Raw genomic sequence first — 8,655 nt, 5'->3', positions numbered from 1 at the left:
GAGGGGAGGAGGAGAGAGAGGGGGGAGGGGAGGAGGAGAGAGAGGGGAGGGGAGAGGGGAGGAGGAGAGAGAGGGAGGGGAGGGAGGAGAGAGAGGGAGGGGAGGAGGAGAGAGAGGGGGAGGGAGGGGAGGGAGGGGAGGGGAGGAGGAGAGGAGGGGGAGGGGAGGGAGGAGAGAGAGGGGGAGGGAGGAGGAGAGAGAGGGAGGGGAGGAGGAGAGAGAGAGGGGGAGGGAGGAGAGAGAGAGGGGAGGGGAGGAGGAGGGAGAGGGGAGGAGGGGAGAGGAGGAGGGGAGTGAGGAGGAGGGGAGAGGGGAGGAGAGGGGAGGAGGAGGAGGAGAGGGGGAGGGGAGGAGGAGGAGAGAGGGGAGGGGAGAGGAGAGGGAGGGAGGAGGAGGAGGGGAGAGGGGAGGAGTGGAGAGGAGGGTGAGGGAGGAGGAGTGGGGTGAGGAGTGGGAGAGGAGGAGAGGGAGAGAGAGGGGAGTGGTGGTGAGGTAGGGAGGTAGGAGGTGGGTGAGTGAGGAGTGGGAGGAGGGGATGGGAGGGGAGGGGTAGGGGAGGGGAGGGAGGGGTGAGAGGGGGGGGAGGGAGGATAGGGGGAGGAGTGAGGGCGAACAGAGGGCCACTGTGTGAGGGGGAGGGCGATGGCGCGTGCGTGAGGAGGGGAATGGGAAGCGTGGGCTCGGTGCATTGACTGTGTATTGAGGGTGAGTGAAAACTCTGGGCTGCATCCCCCATGCCCTGCTCTCTCTCCCCCCGCTCTCTCTTCCCCCCGCGCGCGCTCCCCCCCCCCCCGCGCGCTCCCCCCCCCCACGCGCGCTCCCCCCCCCGCGCGCATCCCCCCCCCCCGCGCGCTCCCCCCCCCGCACGCTCCCCCCCCCCCCCAGCGCTCTCCCCCCCGCGCTCTCACCCGCTGCCCCCCCCCCCCCCGCGCTGCGCTCTCCCCCTCTATCATTTCTAAGGATAAGGGGTAAGCCACTTAGGACTGAGATGAGGAGGAATTTCTTCACCCAGAGAGTGGTAAACCTGTGGAATTCTCTACCACAGAGGGCGGTGGAGGCCAGTTCATTAAATATATTCAAGGAGTTAGATATATTTCTTGCGGCTAAAGGGATCAAGGGATATGGGGAGAAGGCAGGGACAGGGTACTGAATTTGGATGATCAGCCATGATCTCATTGAATGGCGGAGCAGGCTCGAGGGGCCGAATGGCCTACTCCTGCTCCTACCTTCTATGTTTCTATGGAGCATTAACACCGGCATGGACCAGTTGGGCCGAATGGCCTGTTTCTGTGCTGTAGAATTCGATGGAATACTGCACAAGCTTGGTGTTGAAGGTAAATCCAGGCTCTGGTTGAGGCCTAACATCAGATTTACTCCAGGCAACTTTAGTATTGATGTGAAGTGAAAAGCGCTTCACAACATTTGCAGTATTAATGTGCCTGAAATCTCTGCCATGTAAATGGAGTCTCACTTTGCCTGACTTTACTGTACGGTCTTTATATTTATGCAAGATGCAAGGATTGAACTTCCTACCCAGCAGTCTGTAATTAAGCTGTATGGTTGCATATTTCAATGCTTAGAATGGCAGACGTATTTTTAACAGTGGAGTTATTCATTGAAAATGTTGACCTGAAGCATGTATTAATCAAAAAGGAAAGCTTGATGGCTTTATCTAAAGCCAGCTGTGTCCCAAGGGAACGTCGCACAACCGCGCTGTTTATAATATGTACAGAATAGTTCCGTATTCAGCTATTTAAATCACAGACTTATGGTTAGGGTCACTTGCGCTGACCTTGTATGACTGGATATTTCTTCTGTGGGACTACCGTTATTATATTAGCACCTTGTGACAGGAAGCGAGTTTTGTAAGATTACAATTACTGTAGGTTGCTATAACCGATAGGAAAATCATTTTTACTTGAGAAATAATGATGAGAGCATTTCTGTCTCTTTAAATTACATGTACTACTGCAAAGCGAAGACTAATTGTTTGCGTCTGTATTATTGCAGTGCATTCTTAAATGTTGGCTGTTCTGTCTACAGCGTTTACTGCATTAATTCCTAGTCTAATTGTCACTTAATCTTGCATCAGAGTTGTTCCTCCTTCAGTGAAAATGTCACCCGGCCTCCACTCCACAGAGTATCCGACTGATATCTGGCATTAGCGGAGAACGGAACCACTAACTGCACTGTATTTGAATTTGATTTGATAAGGTAGTGGATACATGGGAGTGATTTTCAGGGAGTAATCTGATATTGGGTGTGACTGTTCTGTGGTTTATCAGGAGCTCTGGATGAGATTATTGCCACGTTAGCTCGCCAGCTTATCCCTCATTCTCCCATTTAGTTGGCAGCCATGGCTTAGTGGGTCGCACTTTTGCCTCTGAGTCAGAAGGTCGTGGGTTCAAAGCCCCCTCCAAAGATGTGAGCGTATAATCTTTGGTGCAGCGTTGAGGGAGCGCTGCGCTGTTGCCGGTGCTGTATTTCGGAGGAGATGTTAAACCCTGGCCCCGTCTCCCCGCTTGGGTGAATGTAAAAGAGCCCTGTGGCACTATATGAAAATGAACAGGGGGGTTCTCCCGCTTTCCTGGCCACTATCTATCCCACAACCGGCATAATTCAAAACAGATTATCTGCTCATTTATCTCCCGGCTGTTAATGGGATCTTGCTGTGCGCATATTGACTGCCGCGTTTCCGACAGTACAACAATGTGTGCACTTCAACAATGACTTAACTGGCTGTAAAAAGCTTTGGGGTGTCCTGAGAACGTAGAAAGAAATGATCTTTCTTTCGTTCTTTTTCTGTCTGTGAATTTGAACAGATTCAGTCACCTACTATAATAATGCAGATAAATGCAGTGTTCCTTACTTGACATTTACATCGTGGAACTGCTTCCACAATGGAAAATCACAACAAGCCAGAAGATGTAATATTCTGCGGTGCAGAATTCCCCCTCCTCACACTCACACTCTCCATTCTCCCCCTCCTCACACTCACACTCTCCATTCTCCCCCTCCTCACACTCTCCATTCTCCCCCTCCTCACACTCTCCATTCTCCCCCTCCTCACACTCTCCATTCTCCCCCTCCTCACACTCACACTCTCCATTCTCCCCCTCCTCACACTCACACTCTCCATTCTCCCACTCCTCACACTCACACTCTCCATTCTCCCCCTCCTCACACTCACACTCTCCATTCTCCCCCTCCTCACACTCACACTCTCCATTCTCCCCCTCCTCACACTCACACTCTCCATTCTCCCCCTCCTCACACTCACACTCTCCATTCTCCCCCTCCTCACACTCACACTCTCCATTCTCCCCCTCCTCACACTCACACTCTCCATTCTCCCCCTCCTCACACTCACACTCTCCATTCCCTCCCTCCTCACACTCACACTCTCCATTCTCCCCCTCCTCACACTCACACTCTCCATTCTCCCCTCCTCACACTCGCACTCACACTCTCCATTCTCCCCCTCCTCACACTCACACTCTCCATTCTCTCCCTCATCACACTCACACTCTCTCCCTCATCACACTCACACTCTCCATTCTCCCCCTCCTCACACTCACACTCTCCATTCTCCCCCTCCTCACACTCTCCATTCTCCCCCTCCTCACACTCTCCATTCTCTCCCTCCTCACACTCACTCTCCATTCTCCCCCTCCTCACACTCACACTCTCCATTCCCTCCCTCCTCACACTCTCCATTCCCTCCCTCCTCACACTCACACTCTCCATTCTCTCCCTCCTAACACACACTCTCCATTCCCTCATCACGCTCACACTCTCCATTCCCTCCCTCCTCACACTCACACTCTCCATTCCCTCCCTCCTCACACTCACACTCTCCATTCTCTCCCTCCTAACACTCACACTCTCCATTCCCTCCCTCATCACGCTCACACTCTCCATTCTCCCCCTCATCACACTCACACTCTCCATTCTCCCCCTCATCACACTCACACTCACCATTCTCTCCCTCCTCACACTCACACTCTCCATTCTCTCCCTCATCACACTCACACTCTCCATTCTCTCCCTCATCACACTCACACTCTCCATTCTCCCCCTCATCACGCTCACACTCTCCATTCTCCCCCTCATCACGCTCACACTCTCCATTCTCCCCCTCATCACACTCACACTCTCCATTTTCCCCCTCCTCACACTCGACACTCTCCATTCTCTCCCTCATCACACTCACACTCTCCATTCTCTCCCTCATCACACTCACACTCTCCATTCTCTCCCTCATCACACTCACACTCTCCATTCTCTCCCTCATCACACTCACTCTCCATTCTCTCCCTCCTCACACTCACACTCTCCATTCTCTCCCTCATCACACTCACACTCTCCATTCTCTCCCTCATCACACTCACACTCTCCATTCTCTCCCTCATCACACTCACTCTCCATTCTCTCCCTCCTCACACTCACACTCTCCATTCTCTCCCTCATCACGCTCACACTCTCCATTCTCTCCCTCATCACGCTCACACTCTCCATTCTCTCCCTCATCACGCTCACACTCTCCATTCTCTCCCTCATCACGCTCACACTCTCCATTCTCTCCCTCATCACACTCACACTCTCCATTCCCTCCTCACGCTGACGCTCTTTTCCCAATCTTCAGTTCATTTTGGCTCTTTCTCCACATCATCCAGTTCATACTAACAATCTTCTCCCCCTCTTCCAGTTCATGCTAGCATTCTCCCACCTCACTCCCTCTCAATTAAAGCTGGTGTTCTCCTTCCTCCCCACCAGTTTCTGGCCCGTTCTTTCCCCACCTCATCCCTCTGCACCCCGGCCATCCATTTCCCTCTTTCCTCCCTTCTCTCATTTGCCTCTTCCCTCCATCCCTTCATTGCCAATCATTCCCTCCATCACTTTGTCCTTCATTGCCATTTATTTCACGTCTCCTCTCCTGCCCAAGTCCTGCTGGTAATGGAAGTGATTCCACCCCTTGCATGCTGTAGGAAGGGAGCTCCTGCTCTCCTGAGAATTTCACTTCCATTAACAGGATTCTCATAGAAATTACGAGAAGAAAGACAGACCTGTATTTCTATCGCGCCTTTCAGGACCACCGGACGTCCCAAAGTGCTTTACAGCCAATGAAGTACTTTTTGGAGTGTAGTCACTGTTGTAATGTGGGAAACGCAGCAGCCAATGTGCGCACAGCAAGCTCCCACAAACAGCAACGTGATAATGACCAGATAATCTGTTTTAGTGATGTTGATTGAGGGATAAATATTGGCCAGGACACCGGGGAGAACTCCCCTGCTCTTCTTTGAAATAGTGCCATGGGATCTTTCACATCCACCTGGGTGGAACCAAAGGAGAGGTCAGCATTGGGTGTTACCAGGAAACACAGACGAAGTCTGCAAACTGCTGACTGTTGCATAGAGGCATATGGTCAAATCGACATCAGAGTCGTAAAGGAAGATCTTTGATTTACAACCAGGCAGTGAATGGGTTGGGAAACCGGCCCTCAGGAGACACTCGTGTCTTACAATGAATCCTGTGTAGATTTACCACAAAACTAAAGGCTGTTGAAGACTTTCCTCTTTATTAAGAGATTTTTGTGATTCAAAAAGCAGAAATCTGATGCACATGATCTCTTCAGTTACACCCAAATAAGATTGGCAATCCCTTGGAACTGCACATGATGGAGCCATTGCTTGTAATTTGCCATTTTATTCTGTAATAATAATGTTGATCATTTGGCCATATTTGTGTCATTTTATGCAGGAAACTCTCGATTTACCAGCACCTAAATAACCAGAAATCTCTGTTAACCGGCAAAATTCAGGAGTAGGTTCAGGTAAGTTTTACTTCATATTAGTGGCCGTTCCTGGATCTGTGGCTGTGTAATCGGGGTTCCTGCACTTGCTGCTAAGCAACAGGGACGCTTGGTCTGTGGCCAGGGTTCGTGCAGCTGTTGCTAAGCAACAGGGAAGCTTGGTCTGTGGCCGGGATTCCTGCAGCTGTTGCTAAGCAACAGGGAATCCTGGATTTGTTGCTGTGTACGGAGCTCTCGTACCTTTTAACTATACCTCTCTCTAATCCGGACTTTTTGATAAACCAGCACCACGCCGGTCCCATCGGTGCCGGATAAAAAAGTTTCCTGTAAATTGCTGAGGGTATTGTAACTAACTGGGGTGAGTGCGGGAAGGGGCGCCTGCTCCTCTGTTGTGACAGTCGCATTTCCAGATGCCAGAAGACTGGAAGTAAACACTCCGATTGAATTAAGGCAAACATGAGGTAACCCATTGGGTATTAACGTCCAACCTGAAGGACAAGCAGTCCGACTGGTTGGCATGCGTGCTGGTGAGGAAGGTTAGAGTGCCATCGAAAGAAGATACTTCAAGGTATGACCGTCTTCGTCAGAGAAATGTATATGCTTGCTAGCTTTGTGTGTCTTGTGTGCAATGGACAGGATGCTCTGTAATGTGTTTGCTGTCGAAAGATGGTTGATTATATTGGATCAGGTGCCCTGATGATTGCTGCGTCTCTTAAACCCTCAAAGGCCTATGCCAGAAATGCATTGAAAGTCTCCAGCTGAGAAGCTTACAGGTTGTAGATGATGGGGCCCATTCTTACTAATTACAGACCGACTGATGCACTAGGGCAAGTGTTAGATTCCAAGGAGCAGCCACTTTCTATTCAGTACTCAATTGGTCATATTGCAGCTTTACAATACGGTCTTATCCCCACTTTTGCTAATGTGGCAGGATGTTGTAGAAAGCTGGTTCTAATGATAGGTTATTGAGGAACATGGCCAAGATTGACAGAACAAGGTACAGGAAACTCTTTATTATCCGGCACCGGCGTGGTGCCGGTTTATCAAAAAGTCCGGATTACAGAGAGGTATAGTTTAAAAGGTACGAGAGCCCCGTACACAGCAACAAATCCAGGCTTCCCTGTTGCTTAGCAACATGTGCAGGAACCCTGGCCGCAGACCAAGCGTCCCTGTTGCTTAGCAACATGTGCAGGAACCCCGATTGCACAGCCACAGATCCAGGAACTGCCACTAATATGAAGTAAAACTTACCTGAACCTACTCCTGAATTTTGCCGGTTAACAGAGATTTCCGGTTATTTAGGTGCCGGTAAATTGAGAGTTTCCTGTAACATGTCAATTTGTGATTATTGAGAAATATAGGCGATGGACAGGGACTAACAGTATAATATATCGAGAAAACGAATTAGTCGAGTACATTTATACCAGTGTCAAAGAAGTGCGTGTTTTTTCTTTCATCTTAAACCTCCCCCTCTACAATCTGGCCACGTAACGTACCTTCCTCAGTTGCTCAGACTGGCTGCAGCCCAGCTCCTGGGCTACACTATTTCTGCTGTGTACTTGCCTGTTGGGTATCTGCCTCCGATTTCCTTCCTTCGCTGTGGAGAAGGGTCACTTCTATCTACTGCTTTTCTTCCAAAATTCTATAGACTCTGGAGCAGTTCCCATGGATTGGAGGGTAGCTAATGTAACCCCACTATTTAAAAAAGGTGGTAGAGAGAAAACCGGGAATTATAGACCAGTAAGCCTGACATCGGTAGTGGGGAAAATGCTAGAGTCCATTATAAAAGATGTAATAGCAGAGCACTTGGAAAACAGTGACAGGATCGGACAAAGTCAACATGGATTTACAAAAGGTAAATCATGCTTGACTAATCTACTGGAATTTTTTCAGGATATAACTGGTAGAATAGATAAGGGAGAACCAGTGGATGTGTATTTGGACTTTCAGATAAGATTCAGATTCAGATTAGATTTATTTGCCATATGTAACAAGTACAATGGAATGCTTGTTCACATAGGGATGCGTCAGCTATACATACAGCGCTGCGTTCAGAGTCAATACAATGGCTTCCCGTGACAGTGGGAGCATGATGTCCCTCAGCTGCTCCGTCCTCCTCTTCACCGCGGCCTCCTCCTCACTGTTGCCGGCTCCACGTGTGGTGGCCTGCTTCTCCCGCTCTGGCCACCATGCCCGGCTCCCCTCCTCCCATCCGGACTGCGAGTTACCCGAAATGGAGCTGCCAGCCGACGTGCTGCAGCGTTTCGTGAGGCTGCTGCTGCTCGTTGCGCTGCGCTCCTCTGCCCGACTCGCCGAGCACCTCGCTCCGGTTGCGGGAGCGAGCGGCGAGAGCTGGCTGCCCGAAAACGCGAGAGCGATCTCAGCACCGGACCGTCACGGCCGCCATCTAGCCCGCATAAGAGATTAGCGTGTAAAGTTAAAGCACATGGGATTTGGGGTAAGGTACTGACTTGGATAGAGAACTGGTCGGCAGACAGGAAGCAAAGAGTTGGAATAAACGGGTCTTTTTCCAAATGGCAGGCAGTGACTAGTGGGGTACCGTAGGGATCAGTGCTAGGACCCCAGCTATTCGCAATATATATAAATGATCTAGATGAGGGAACTAGATGTAATATCTCCCAAGTTTGCAGACGACACAAAGCGTGTGTGCTGTGAGGAGGATGCAGAGAAACTCCAGTATGATTTGGACAGGTTGGGTGATTGGGCAGATTCATGGCAAATGCAGTATAATGTGGATAAATACGAGGTTATCTACTTCGGTGGCAAAAACAGGAATATATTATTATCTGAACGGCAATAGATTGGGAAAAGGGGAAGTGCAA

General features: G+C 50.2%; 1 protein-coding gene across 1 annotated transcript in view; it reads left to right on the top strand.

The window, feature by feature from the left end:
• Positions 1-8,655, top strand: part of vta1 (vesicle (multivesicular body) trafficking 1) — a 215,010-nt gene that overhangs the window by 797 nt on the left and 205,558 nt on the right.

The sequence above is a fragment of the Somniosus microcephalus genome, chromosome 3 (genome assembly GCF_052327205.1).
Source record: "Somniosus microcephalus isolate GS21.2 chromosome 3, FLI_Smic_1.0, whole genome shotgun sequence".
Lineage (NCBI taxonomy): Eukaryota > Metazoa > Chordata > Chondrichthyes > Squaliformes > Somniosidae > Somniosus > Somniosus microcephalus.
Note: the sequence above shows the minus strand (reverse complement) of the source record. Positions and strands in the feature narration are given on the sequence as shown.